A 13,564-nucleotide genomic window follows, 5' to 3' on the forward strand; every position below is an offset into this window, starting at 1 on the left:
TCAGTCATGCTTTTTCAGATAATAGGAGTACAAGAATTCATGCAGACCAAACATGACTCGGTTTTGGACACACAAAACCTCCAAGCATAACAATAGCCTCCAGGAGTTCGGCATGATCTGTTTTGGCATGAGCATAAAGTGGTTCAATACTTCCCATGCGAGCCAAGGTATAAGTAGACGCAATCCTTCATGGAATCATATCTCATACGCACTCACCCATCCCTTAACTTCCCAGTTGACCCGTTCATAACTCTTTAGGATGCTGATCTCCACTAAACTGGGGATGTAGTACTGCATCTGAATCCGCCATTGGTCATTCTCCTTAAGCAAAGGCAGATAGTTAGCACCCAAGATCCCACTACCCTGTCAACTAGGCTCTTCTACCGAGCCATCGCTGGTTGAAACATCACTCTCAGAGCCTCTTGAATCATCCTCCGACTCTTCCCCACTCGTCCCTTGCCCATCCAAACTGTCATCGCTAGACTCTGCAGCATTACCTGGCTGGGAGATGGCTACGTTCACCCCTCTAGGAATACCTACTGGGACATCGCCCTCTTCTAGCATTACAACCATGGTGGGGGCTCGCTCGTACTCGCCCCCCGCTTCTATCTCCATATGAGCCTTCTTACTCGACTCAAATTACGACATCGGGTGATGATTCAAACAACTCCCAACGTTCGACTCGGTCTGGGAGATCGACAAGATGACCAAAGACAACTTAACGACAACAAGCTTTACCCCAACTAATGTTTCACTTTGCTCAAAAAATGACACCGAGAGAGCTGAATGGATTCTTAAGTAAGTCGACTTTGTCTCCCCACACCTGATGAAAACTCAAAAATCTGAGAATTACAGGAAAACACTAATTTCACCAGAAATTATGAATTCACCAAACGCCAACAAAAAGACTCACCAAATCCCACACTATTTGGCACACTCCTAGGACCTATTAGACTCAATTCCTTGAGAAAAAAAAAAAAAAAAAACCAAAGAACACAAAATCTCTTAACTCCCTCAAAACTTCTCCAAAAACTATCCTAAACAAGCCAAAGTTTTTCCCCAAGAACACAAGGAATTGAAAAAACAGGAGAACAAACTTAGATTTGAAGAGGAATAGAGATTTTACCGTGAACCGAGGAAGGATTCGCCTGAAGTGCTATCGCGATGAAATTTTTTTGAGTAAGCTGAAAAGGAAAAAAATTCAAATGCTGAAAACAAAATGAAAAAAACGAAAGGGCATCTGAGGGATTTATCCCTCGTTCGCACACCCATCCTTTTAGAGTAATCACGTGGTTCCTTGCCATTGGGCGCGTCCTTTTGCATTCCCACTCAAAAAATGAGAAACTGATTTCTATCGTATACATGTCGCATGGCAGAGTTTCCTCGAGATCTGTGATCTTCACTCTCCCACTCAAACTCAGCGAAACCCTACAGTACACACGTCTCGCTACCAAAGTGCCACCAAATCACTCAAGCAAGACTCCACTCGTCTAGACGAATCGATATATAATATCGCTTCTTCATAACTTCTAGGATCATCCCCATGACTGACTTCTCCAATCATGATAGATTCAAAAATCTCTTCATGAAGTAACCCATATCTTTCTGGAGGTCGAGATACTCTATATGATTTACGAATCGAAACCATTTCAGGTATTAATGTTTCCTGAGAAGGACCACCCATTTGAGTATTTTCGATTTGAGGCTCCCTGGACTCTTCCTGGAGCACAATTTTTCTTCCCGCACCACTCTCTTCTAAGAACTCTTTCTCAAGAAAGTATGCATTCCTATGGATCGAAATTCGTTGATCAGTGTGGAAGTAAAAATAATATCGCAAACTATTTTTGAGATACCCTATAAACTGACCTTTCTCAGATTTAACGTCCAACTTGTCTATCTTGACAATCTTGACATAAGTTGGACAACCTCAAATTCTCATATATTTGAGACTAAGAGGTTTACCATACCACATCTCATATGGTGTCATCTCAATAGATTTAGATGGTACCCTATTCAGAATATGCACAGCAGATTCAAGGGCAAATCCCCATAATGACGTTGGCAAGTCCGTAAAACTTACCATCGACCGTACCATATCTAATAAAGTACGGTTCCTCCTTTCAGACACATTGTTATGTTGTGGCATATACGGAAGAGTCAACTGGGATATTATACCATTCTCCTTTAGAAAATCTCGAAATTCTGTACTTAAGTATTCACCACCACGATCTGATCGTAGAGACTTAATACTCTTTCCGGTCTATTTCTCTACTTCATTCTTAAACTCTTTGAACTTTTCAAAGGATTCAGATTTGTATTTCATTAAATACAAATACCCGTACCTATAATAATCATCAGTAAAGGTAATGAAGTATTGAAAACCTCTTCGAGCCATTTCATTAAATGGTCCGCATACATCTGAATGTACAACCTCTAATAATTCTTTGGATCTTTCCCCTTTACCCTTAAAGGGCGATTTGATCATTTTTCCTTAAAGACAGGATTCACAAGTTGGATAGGGTTCTGAACCCAATAGGCTTAAAAGCTCATTTGCTTCTAACCTGAATATCCTTTTATCTCCTATATGACCTAATCGATTATGCCAAAGTAATTTTGGATTAATTTCATTTCAAGATCTCTTATTTGTAATGGTATTAATTATGTTATAATCATTCATTACCAAAACATACAAACCATTTGTATTAATTGCTTTGCCAACTAATTCATTTCCAAAATAAATTAGACATTCATTTCCATTAAACTGTATTTTGTAACCATATTTACATAAAACAGAAATAGAAACGAGGTTTCTAGTTGCTTTGGAAAAATACAAAGTTTTGTACAAATACAAAATGTGTCCTAATGGCAATGTCAAATGCAACTTTTGCTCCATTTGCCATCTTCAAAATGACTTCACCTTTTAATAGTGCAGAACTATTTTGCAGTGTCTGCAATGAAACACAAATGTGAGATGTAGTAGCTGAATCTAATATCCAGGAATGATCATTTGAACTAATGTTTAATTCAAATTCTATAACATAAGAATGGAACATACCTACTGGAGCTTTCTTCAAGCTCTTCAGATAAAGAAGACAATTCCTCTTCCAATGTCCATCTTTCTTGCAGTGGAAACACTAGCCTTTATCATTGACCTTTTCTTTGCCTTTCTCAGTCTTAGAAGAATCCTTCTTAAAAGGCCTTATCCGTGGTCTAACTTTTGGACCTTTCTTTTGCTTCCATTGCTTCTTCTTAGTCTTACTAGAAGAAGCTGCAAAAACATCCTCTTGCCCCTTTTCCTTTCTTCCCTGCTTATAAAACTGTTGAATCTCATTCGACAGTTCTGCAAGAGTGTGCTCAATCTTATTGAGATTATAATTTGTGATGAAAGGCTTGAAACTTGGTGGAAGGGATTGCAGAATCAAATTCACCTCAAGACTGTGTGGCATCACAATCTCAAGTGTACGTAATTGCCCTAATATTACTCATTTTCGTAACATGATCATCTGGGGCAAGTCCCTCCCTAAGCGTCATTGTGAATAGTATCAAACACAATTCGTATTGCTTCACCACTGAGTTCTCAACATACAACTCTTGTAAATGGATAATTATCTCATTCTTACTTTCTATCTTTTCATGCTCAACCTGGAGCTCAGCGCATTCATTGATGCTACCATGTAGGTTCGAGCTCGTAAGTCATCCTCCTGCCACTTATCGAAAGCTTCCTTTTCTCGTGGTGTGGCATCTGAATTTTTAAGGTAAGATTCATTCCTTGCCTCCAGTTTTGGATACCTCACATAATATAAATCTTGGTATCCTAGACTAGTTAAATCCAACCCATTATGCTTTCTTAAAATAGAATTCCCATTATACCCTCACATAATAGAAATCTTGGGTATTATGAAATTTTCTATCCAAGAACTAAGACAATTAATTCCATGTCATAAAATTAGCATCCCTCACATAATAGAAATCTTGGGATCTCTAATTTTATGCCAAAGAATTAATTGGCCCATAATGGAAGGCTTGGATCTAATATTGTTTGTTAGGGAGATTATTAGGTTTAACCTTTGATTAAAAAATGTTTTACATTTATCACATACATTAATTCAAATGCATCCATATAAATATAAAACATGGTGGGATGATCATGGGGTTTTGGAAAATACATCCTAATTAGGTAAACTATTCACCTAATTCTATTAATCCTTGCGGATCTTCATCCGATGATTGATCGGATCTCCATCTCCGTCCGGTCGTATGATTACATAAACCAATTTAATTAGGACACGCAGGCCCGGATAACAAACTAATAATAAAATTCATATTATTACAAGCCATTGAAAGAATATTACATACCCAAATATCAAATATTTTCGGAAAAAATAAATATAAACCCATGATCATCCCCTAATTAATATTCATCCATCACATTAATAAATATTAATTCAATCAAGGGCATATAAATAAATATTTATGCAAGTTGCAATATTTATAAATAAAGGACTTCATGTAATAAATACATAAAAACATGCCATGATTGAACAAAGGTGTAATGCTTTCTTTCTAGCTAGTATACTCGTAAAATAATCACTAAAACTCATTAAAAATATATATAAGAAAATACACATATATATACGAGTAATAAAGTATGGATATTTAATTTTTCTTTATATACAAATATGTAAAAAATATTCTCAAAAATAGCAACTTGACAGTGTAGCCCGACCCTTCCACTGCGTGACGCTTTGAGTGACCGCAACTCACCTATTACCTGCAAAACAATAAAAACAACTGAGTGAGCACTACTGGCTCAGTAAGTAAACCCACTATGCTACCCTTCTCTTTCTCCGTTGCTTAAAATTCCGAATTTTCTTTCCTTACATCACATTTCCCGATTATTCTCTATTCTTTCCTTGTTCTTCTCTTTGTTCTTTCTCTGTTCTTTCTCTATTCTTTCTTTGTTTTTCTCTCTGTTTTCTAAATTTTTCACTACCCATGATAATGAGCATGGTATTATGCATATTCATGATGCAAATGCACAAATGCATAAATTATGCATTTTCTTTTCTATTTTTCTTATTCTGTTTCTTTATTTCTTTCTTTCTTTTCTAGCCTTTCTTTCAATTCTTTCTTTCTATTTTTTTCTTTCTTTTCTATTCTTTCTTTCTTTTCTTTCTATTCTTTCTTTCTTTTCTATTCTTTCTTTCTATTCTTGTCGATCAGACTCGGTTGAGGCATGGATTTGGAGCCTTGGCCGTGTGAGTGAATTCTCTAATTCTGGGTACAGTCCTTATCCACACACACTTCTAACGGACTGTACATTTCTTCTTTCTGAATTTTGAGGCCGCTCATTAAAGGCGGCGTGCATGTGGGACTATGTCACTCACGGCTCCCCATCGCAACAACTTTCTCTTCTTTTTATCTTTTTTTTACACTTCTTTAAGAAAAATTCAGATTTGAATATCTTTAATATTCTCATTTATTTCTATTTTCTCTTTAAAATATTTTAGGGCATTTTCATGCTCTTATGAATATGTATGCATGTAGATGGTTTCATGCTTATAATTCTTTCTGAATTCACATATTTAAATGTAATTATGCATTATGGAATGCAAACATGTCATTCTCTACCATCTACAAACACATCCCAAGGTAACACATAATCATACTCATATACATGCACTTCTCCTTGGCATTTCATCAAACAATTCATGTGCACAAATCAACACTAATTTGGCTACACTCCTATCTCTATTTTAGGCCACCAAAAATTTGGAATAAACTCCACCATAATTAACACCAAATCTGCCAAAAATACACACTTCAAAAATTTCACTTCAATTCTTCCAAATCTCATCCAAACATTCATCAAATAACAACTACACCAACATAACTTCTCATGGATAGGTTCTAATCATTATTCGACACCAAATCCATCAACAATTCTACATATAACACATATATATGCATAAAGAAAGTTCTCTACACAACATAACTTAAATCATGCTTAGGGTAGGATTTACTTACCTTTGATATGAGCAAATTCAACCCTTTAAGAATCTCCTTTGATCAAACTCTCTTCCTCTTAAATCCTATGAGCATAAACCATCAAAATCAACACTTTAAAAACTAAAATTCACTTCTTAGTGCAAAGATCTTACCTATGGAAGCTTAAGATTGAAAATCCACTCAAAAACACCCAAAACCTTTGAATTTCCTTTGAAGAACAATTGAAGAATTTGAGAGAATATGGAGGTGAAAGTGGCGTGCAAATGGGTAAGAGTGGCTAGGGTTTGACTCTTCATTTTGATATAACCTAAATATTATATATTAGTTTCCCATTTTGCCCTTGCACTTTCTTTAAAATTCCATCTATGTCCCTTTGTTAATTACCTTAATGCCCTCATTTTTATTGCATTCTCTATGAAATTCTATCTCTTTTTACTCCCCACAATTTCAACTAATTTTGAGTGAAAATACCATTTTACCCTTAATGCAAGTTTAAGGCATTTTTATCATATTTTCTCAAAATAACTTTAGCAAAAATCAACTAAAGGTATAAGAGCATAAATTAAATTACGTACCTCCATGTGGGCATTACAAAAGGGTACATGTATAATTTTACTATCCTTAAACTTATAATATCATTATATTATCCATCACGTGAATATAAAGAAATATATATATATATACACACACACATATATATTACTAAGGATTTCATGCAATAAATGTATAAAATATGTCATGATTACTAAGGATTTCATGCAATAAATGTATAAAATATGTCATGATTAAACCAAGGGTACATGCATAATTTCATCACCATAATATTTATAAAAAATATTATATTACCCATCACATTAAAAAATCTCTCACATCACATTCGATCAAATAAAATTAAAAATTGCAAACTTTTGCATCATGCGCCGATTTTTACTTGAATCACCATCCAAAAAGAAAACATGTGATGAGCAAAGAATTAATCAAGCATGCATATCACCTTAATCCATTCTACCTTCATTTAATCAACATTAACCATCATAAAAAAAAAAAAACTTAAACAAAAATTTAGATCATCATTATTTACTCAAAGTGAATCAACCAACTTGTATTCAAAATACAATCCAACTCAAATGCATTTATAGACTATTACATCATATATAACATCTCAAACATGCATTCAAAGTACATTATGCATCCATATAATGTTTGGTCGAATTCATCCTTTTCAAAGTCATCAAATTTTGCATGAAACATGCTCACATTACACATACATGTATCATATGAATGAGATATATATATTCATATTTAACAAAAATGCATCAATATACAATAAATCAAACATGCATGTTACATATGACTTCAAGAACAAGAAATTTTGTATTCTAAATATCAAAATTTCATAGAAGCATGTTAATAAGCATGAATATCACATATCCATCATCATTTGTATTCAAAATACACAATAACTTCAACATGCATCTAAAGCAAAAATATATTCATGTCCAAACCAAGCCATTTTTCACCAAAAATGCTACATGCATGCATGAAATTAAACATGCTCTAATACCATCGTTGGGATTCATGCATTTTGGACATGGAAATGGAGAGAAAATGATGATCAAGATGATGGACATAAGGTAGAAAACAAACAATTTAAACATTAACTTATTAATGTAAAAAAAGGATAGAAAATTACAAACTCCTTTGTTGAAACTTGGAGTCTAGATTCTTCAAAAGAGAATGAAGAAACTCAAAATGAAATCCACCCAAGCCAAAGATGAGAGAGAGCCGAGAGAGTGTTTTTTGTTTTCAATTGTTGCAATTGCATTAAAATGATATAATACTTAATTTATATACCATGGGCACAAAGTGTAATTTTAAATTGTTTTGGGAAGGCCTTAAACCCAAAACAATTTAAAATTAACTTGAGAGTAAAAATTTATGTCAAGTCCTTGGTTTTATGGTTAATTCATAATTAGACCAAATTTTAATTCCATTAAATATTCTAACCCTTTAGAATAAAACTAATGCACTTTTGCTCCCATCATTGAATCCAATCCAATAATAATATTTAATAAATCCTTACTACCCTTGGTTAGTGCTAGCTATCCATGGATAATTATTTCTCACCAATACATTAATTCGGATGCAACCGTTTAAGTCCGAACATCATTAATCTGATTAATGATATGTATTACTCTCTCTTCTTGAGCTTGGTTTTATGTGTGACCATTTTGGTTCACTGTAATCTGGTCGTGGGCCTAATATCAAATTTTGATATATTTCGTTATAACTCTTTATTATCGAAACTCTCACTGATTATGGTAGATGTCTAGCAATGTTCCATAATCCCTAAACCACAATAAAGTGTAAACTCCAATGAACTTATTCTGATCGTATGTACCATGTAGTCAAATCCATCCGTTATCTAATCCCGATTAAAAATGATTCATGGTATGTCAAAACCTTTAACTTAATCTGTAATTGAATTGTCAATCGATACAATGGAACTCGTCAACATGAAACTACTTTTCATCTCACATTCATTATACTCTGGCCAGAGATTTCCCTTTTCCAATGTTTATTGACATTCGTCTGGGAACTCGAGATTGGACTATTTTGAGTTAACAGATCCCATCTTGACCATCACTTGTCCTCGCACATGAATAACATATGACCAAACCAGCTTATTAGACAAGACATGACTAGGCTCGCGCTTATACACCATATGAATCATATGCATCCTATGTTGAATCCAACCATGATGTCTCAGGTCTAAGGATCAGTGGTACATTAGCACGATCCTACGATGCATCATTGACCACATCCATATGATTCATCGTAATCAGTCGTGTTTAATAAACAGTCCATTAACTGTCTATCTATGCTAATGCCTTGGTGACATATCTCTTATAATCACCCATACTAATACCATCACATGATATTCAATGGAGACATTCAACATGCCTACTATGCAATGGTATTGCCCAATTAACATTACTTGCGTAGGGAATCCTTGATGATTTGATCTTCTGAAGATCCGTGTCATCCGGACATTTCACATGCAATAGTAAATATAATATAATATAAATGAAGCAGAAAATCAAATTGTGAAATAAGAACACTTTCTTTTATTCATAATACATTTACAAGATATAATGTCCTAAAACCGACAACACGATTGGTTCCTAGGGCATACACTAATATCTTGCTACTAATGAGGCAAGTGAATCAAGGTTTTCCTATTTCACAGGGTCTCCTCCTTTGTGGATTCCGAATCCTACTAGGATACAAACATCTCACAACTACTATATAAATAGGGGTTATCCCACTGTTTGGGCATCCAACATTACACCTGCTAACCCTATAGTTCCCACACTCTTGAGAGCTATACCCCGACTTCGTGGTCTTAGTTCACTACTAAACTACTGGTAATCCTTCTTTTCCCTTAACCCCCACTAAAAAGCCTCCATTATCTTTACTAACTTGAGCGTTAGAGTGCTTACGGCAAACACCACCTTGGTGTTTTCCGTTCACTTCACGCTGGTTCCTTTGTGTGTGTGTAGTTGCAGTAGATTATCGGTGACCTCAACCTCAAAGATCAGACCCTACTTTCGCAACTGTAGATTTTGACGTCTATGGAATGTAATCAATCCTATAATTTATAAAGAGTCTATAATCTCCTTAGACTAAACATGTTCCCACCCCAGGTATAACGAAATAAGTTCCCACCCTTGGTTTCATAAATTTTAGATTCTCACCCTTAAATTAACACCTTTTTTTTTTTTTTTAACCGTTCAGGGTTAAAATGGTTATTTACTATATTTTAATATTTTCACTTTTGAAAAAACATCTCTCTCACCCACTGTCTAACCGACGCCACCACACCCTCTTGTTTAATGTAAGAAAACAGTAACACCACCACCTAGCCATTACCACCACCACCAAACTTCATTCCCCAAAATCAAAACACCCCATATCCAAAAACTAAAACAGTTTAAGAATCCAATAACACATAACTCAAAATACATGTTAATAACAGATTGGATCTAGAGTTGGAGGGCCAGTAGCAGCACATGGTTGGGGCAATTTATTGAGCAAGTGGAGGGTGTTGTACAGGCTTGGGTGGTGGCAAAAGGAAGACTGGTGAGGTTGCTAGCAGTGAGGGAAGCTACGCAAACAATCACAAACAAATCACACTCCCAAATAGAAATCAAATTCAATCAAACAACCAACTCAATCAAAATTCAAAGCAACATAACTGGGGGTGAGCATGGGTAAAGGGTAGAACTAGAACCAGCCCTATTAGGGTTCAGTTCGGTTTGGTTTTGGTTTTGGAAAATTGGAACCAACAATCTCCAAGTCTGATTCCAATTCCGATTACTATAGTGTTGGAACCAAGAACTAGAACCGGAATGGAAACCGAGGTCCGGGTACCCAGGTTGGAATCGAGACTAAATCATAAATTTTGTAAATTGTTGGGGGTGTATTTGTAATTTTTTAGGGGTGTATTTATCATTTTTCAAAAAGTAGGGAGTAATTAAAATTTACCCGAGTAATCGGAATTGAAATCAAAACCTATGTTTCAGGTTTTGGTTCCAGATTTCTAGGAACCAGAATCGGCTGGTACTAATTTCGATTCCTACAAAAAATGCAGGGAAACCCAGGTGGCGTGCAACAAGCAGTTGGCTGACAAGGTTCAACTGATAGGCTTGATAGTTGCGATCTGCAACGGCTCGAGGGTTGTTAAGTCATGACATGGGGTCGCACAACGTGATAGATAGAAGACTGCTAGGTGATGGATGGCAAGTGGTGTAGCTAGCTAGTATCGGGGTTTTGGTCAGGAATGTGAGGGGAAGCAGTTGGTGGTGTCAAGTAGGGCGATCAGCATCAGGGGCTGGCTAGGTGGATGCGCACTAGCTAGGGGCAAAAAGTCATGTGCAGAAGGTGGGAGGGCAGTTTGGTAATAGCAGAGGAGGGGAGATGAAAAAGAAGAAGATGAGAGGGCAGTTTGGTAATAGAACCCTCTGCATATGTGTTAAAACCCAATAATTACTAACAGTGTTACTTTAAATGTGATAATCTGGAATTTATGAAACCAGGGGTGGGAAGTTGCCATTTCGCTAAACCTTGGGTGGGAACATGTCGTTTTCTCATCTCCTTATCTTAAAAATAAATAAATTGTCACTATTTTCAAGATTGAACCTATTTTTTGAGTATGTTACAAACAATGCACAAGGGAAAAGATGTAGAAGATTAGAGTCCATTATTGAGTATGTCTTGAACCTAGGCGTTAATCAACAATTCTTAGGACTTGGAACCAAAAAATTACGAAATAAAATTTTCTAATAAAGTAATTTGCATTTACATTAATAGAAATTCTGAATTTAATTCATCCTCACATGTTAACAAAATTGATTGGATAAATAATTTAAATCCCGGAGTGGATTTTAATAGATAAGTAAAGGATGAAATATCATATCTAATAGATCAAATTTTTGATGTTAGATGTACAACATTCGTATTTTTTTAAATCCAAACTTAAATTTATAAACATTTTTAATATGCAAAATTTTGATTGAATTTTTATTTAATGTTTATTAACACACGTAAACCCAAATAGGTTAATTCTACAAACTATCTTTAGAGTTTCGTATAATTATGATGGCACGTCAATTATAAGGGTTTTCAACACTTAACTCTCATCACTATTAATCATAAGACATTGGTTCGTACCTGCTTTTCCTTTGCCTTTCTTCAGACTATTCAGGTATTGAGGATAGTTCCTCTTCCAGTGTCCATTTTCTCCATATTGGAAACATTTTCCCTTTGCATTGGCCTTCTCTACCTTCGCTGCTGGCTTCTTGAAGCTCTTATTCTTGGGTCCAACTTTTGGATCTCTCTTTGGTAGCTTTTTGGGCCTTTTATTGGCCCTGCTAGTGGAGGCGGCAAAGACATCCTCATGTCCTTTCCCTTTCACATTATGCCTGTGAAATTCTTTAAGCTCATTTAGCAATTCAGAAAGGTTTTGCTAAATCCTATTGAGATTGTAGTTAGTTATAAATGGTTATAACTTGGAGGAAGGGATTGTGAATCAAATTCACTTTGAGGCGATTTAGCATGACCACCCCAGATCCATCCACGACCTAATCCATTGATCATCTTAAGAGTATGATCAGCTAGAGGTACCATTCTAACTTCAGCTAAAGAGGGATGCACATAACTCATACTAACACTCTTGGATTTTGCTGTACATCTCTTGTAGAGCCGTGAGGATAAATAAGCATTTGAAACCTCTTCATTCTTAGTTTGAAGTTCTCCATTCATGGAGGCTAGCATGTAATTTTTAGCCCTCTTACTATCCTCTCTCCACTTTTCAAAAGCACAAGCTCAGCTTGTGGAGCATCGGTCCAATATCAAGTGGAAGAGGTGCTTCAGGACATAAGCAATTCTTTCAAAACCTAGAACAATTCTAAGATTCTTAGCCAATCTTTTAGGTTGGGTCCGGTTAACCTGTTATTATTCATTATCCTAGGAGAACATTGTTGGCCATTTTCGAATTTATCACAAAGATGAAACTGCAAAGAAAGTAATTTTATTAGTCTTGTAATTTCTAAACCTTTTAGTGCATAATCAAATTAGCTCCCACTATTTTATTTGAGTCCTACACTCCCTTAAATAGGATCCAAAAATTTTCGTTGGATTAAATTCTTAGTGGGGAATTAATTTCTTATTAAATCAATTAACTCACATAATAGAATTCTGGTTAATTAACTCTAATAAGTAGGAAACTATTTTCCTTTTATATCACTATATAAGGTTTGATTCTATTCCTTGTCCTAGCTTCGGATACCTCACATAATAGAATTCTTAGTACCCTAGGCTAGTTAAATCTGAACCATTGTGCTTTCTTAGGATGACATTTCATCATGTCCACATAATAGAAATCTTGGTCAAGGTGAAAAAATCCATCCAAGAAACAGATCAACTTAATTCTATGATATAAAGATTATATCCCTCACATAATGAAATCTTGGGATATTAAATTTATATAAAAGAAATTAATTATCCCACAATGGGAGACTTGGATTAATAATTTTAAATTGGGGAGATTTAGGTTTAACCTTAGTTAATTCATTTTAGCATGCCATGTTTAATTAACCATTCATACATATCACATATATGCATAAATAAAGCATGTGGGTTGACTAGGGGCTTTTCGAAAATACATCCTAAAGGCAAACTATTTACCCTAATACTATATCTTCAATCGGATCATCATCCAGATACTCTTCGGTTCCCGTCTAGCCGATTCCATTACAAATTGGATCTTAGGCATGCAGGCGATTAAAATAAATAAATAAAATTTAATTATTACAAGCCATTAATAAAGAAATATACAAACACTTTTGAAATTTTGAAAACCAAATGGCGCCATGATCAACCCTAATCTAATATTCATTTATCACATAAATAAGTATTAAACATTCATACCAAATAAATGAACAATATTTAAAGGCTGAATATAAACAATTATTAAAGTATATATATATTCTAT

Source organism: Pistacia vera, unplaced genomic scaffold (genome assembly GCF_008641045.1).
Source record: "Pistacia vera cultivar Batoury unplaced genomic scaffold, PisVer_v2 Contig633, whole genome shotgun sequence".
Taxonomy (NCBI): Eukaryota; Viridiplantae; Streptophyta; class Magnoliopsida; order Sapindales; family Anacardiaceae; genus Pistacia; species Pistacia vera.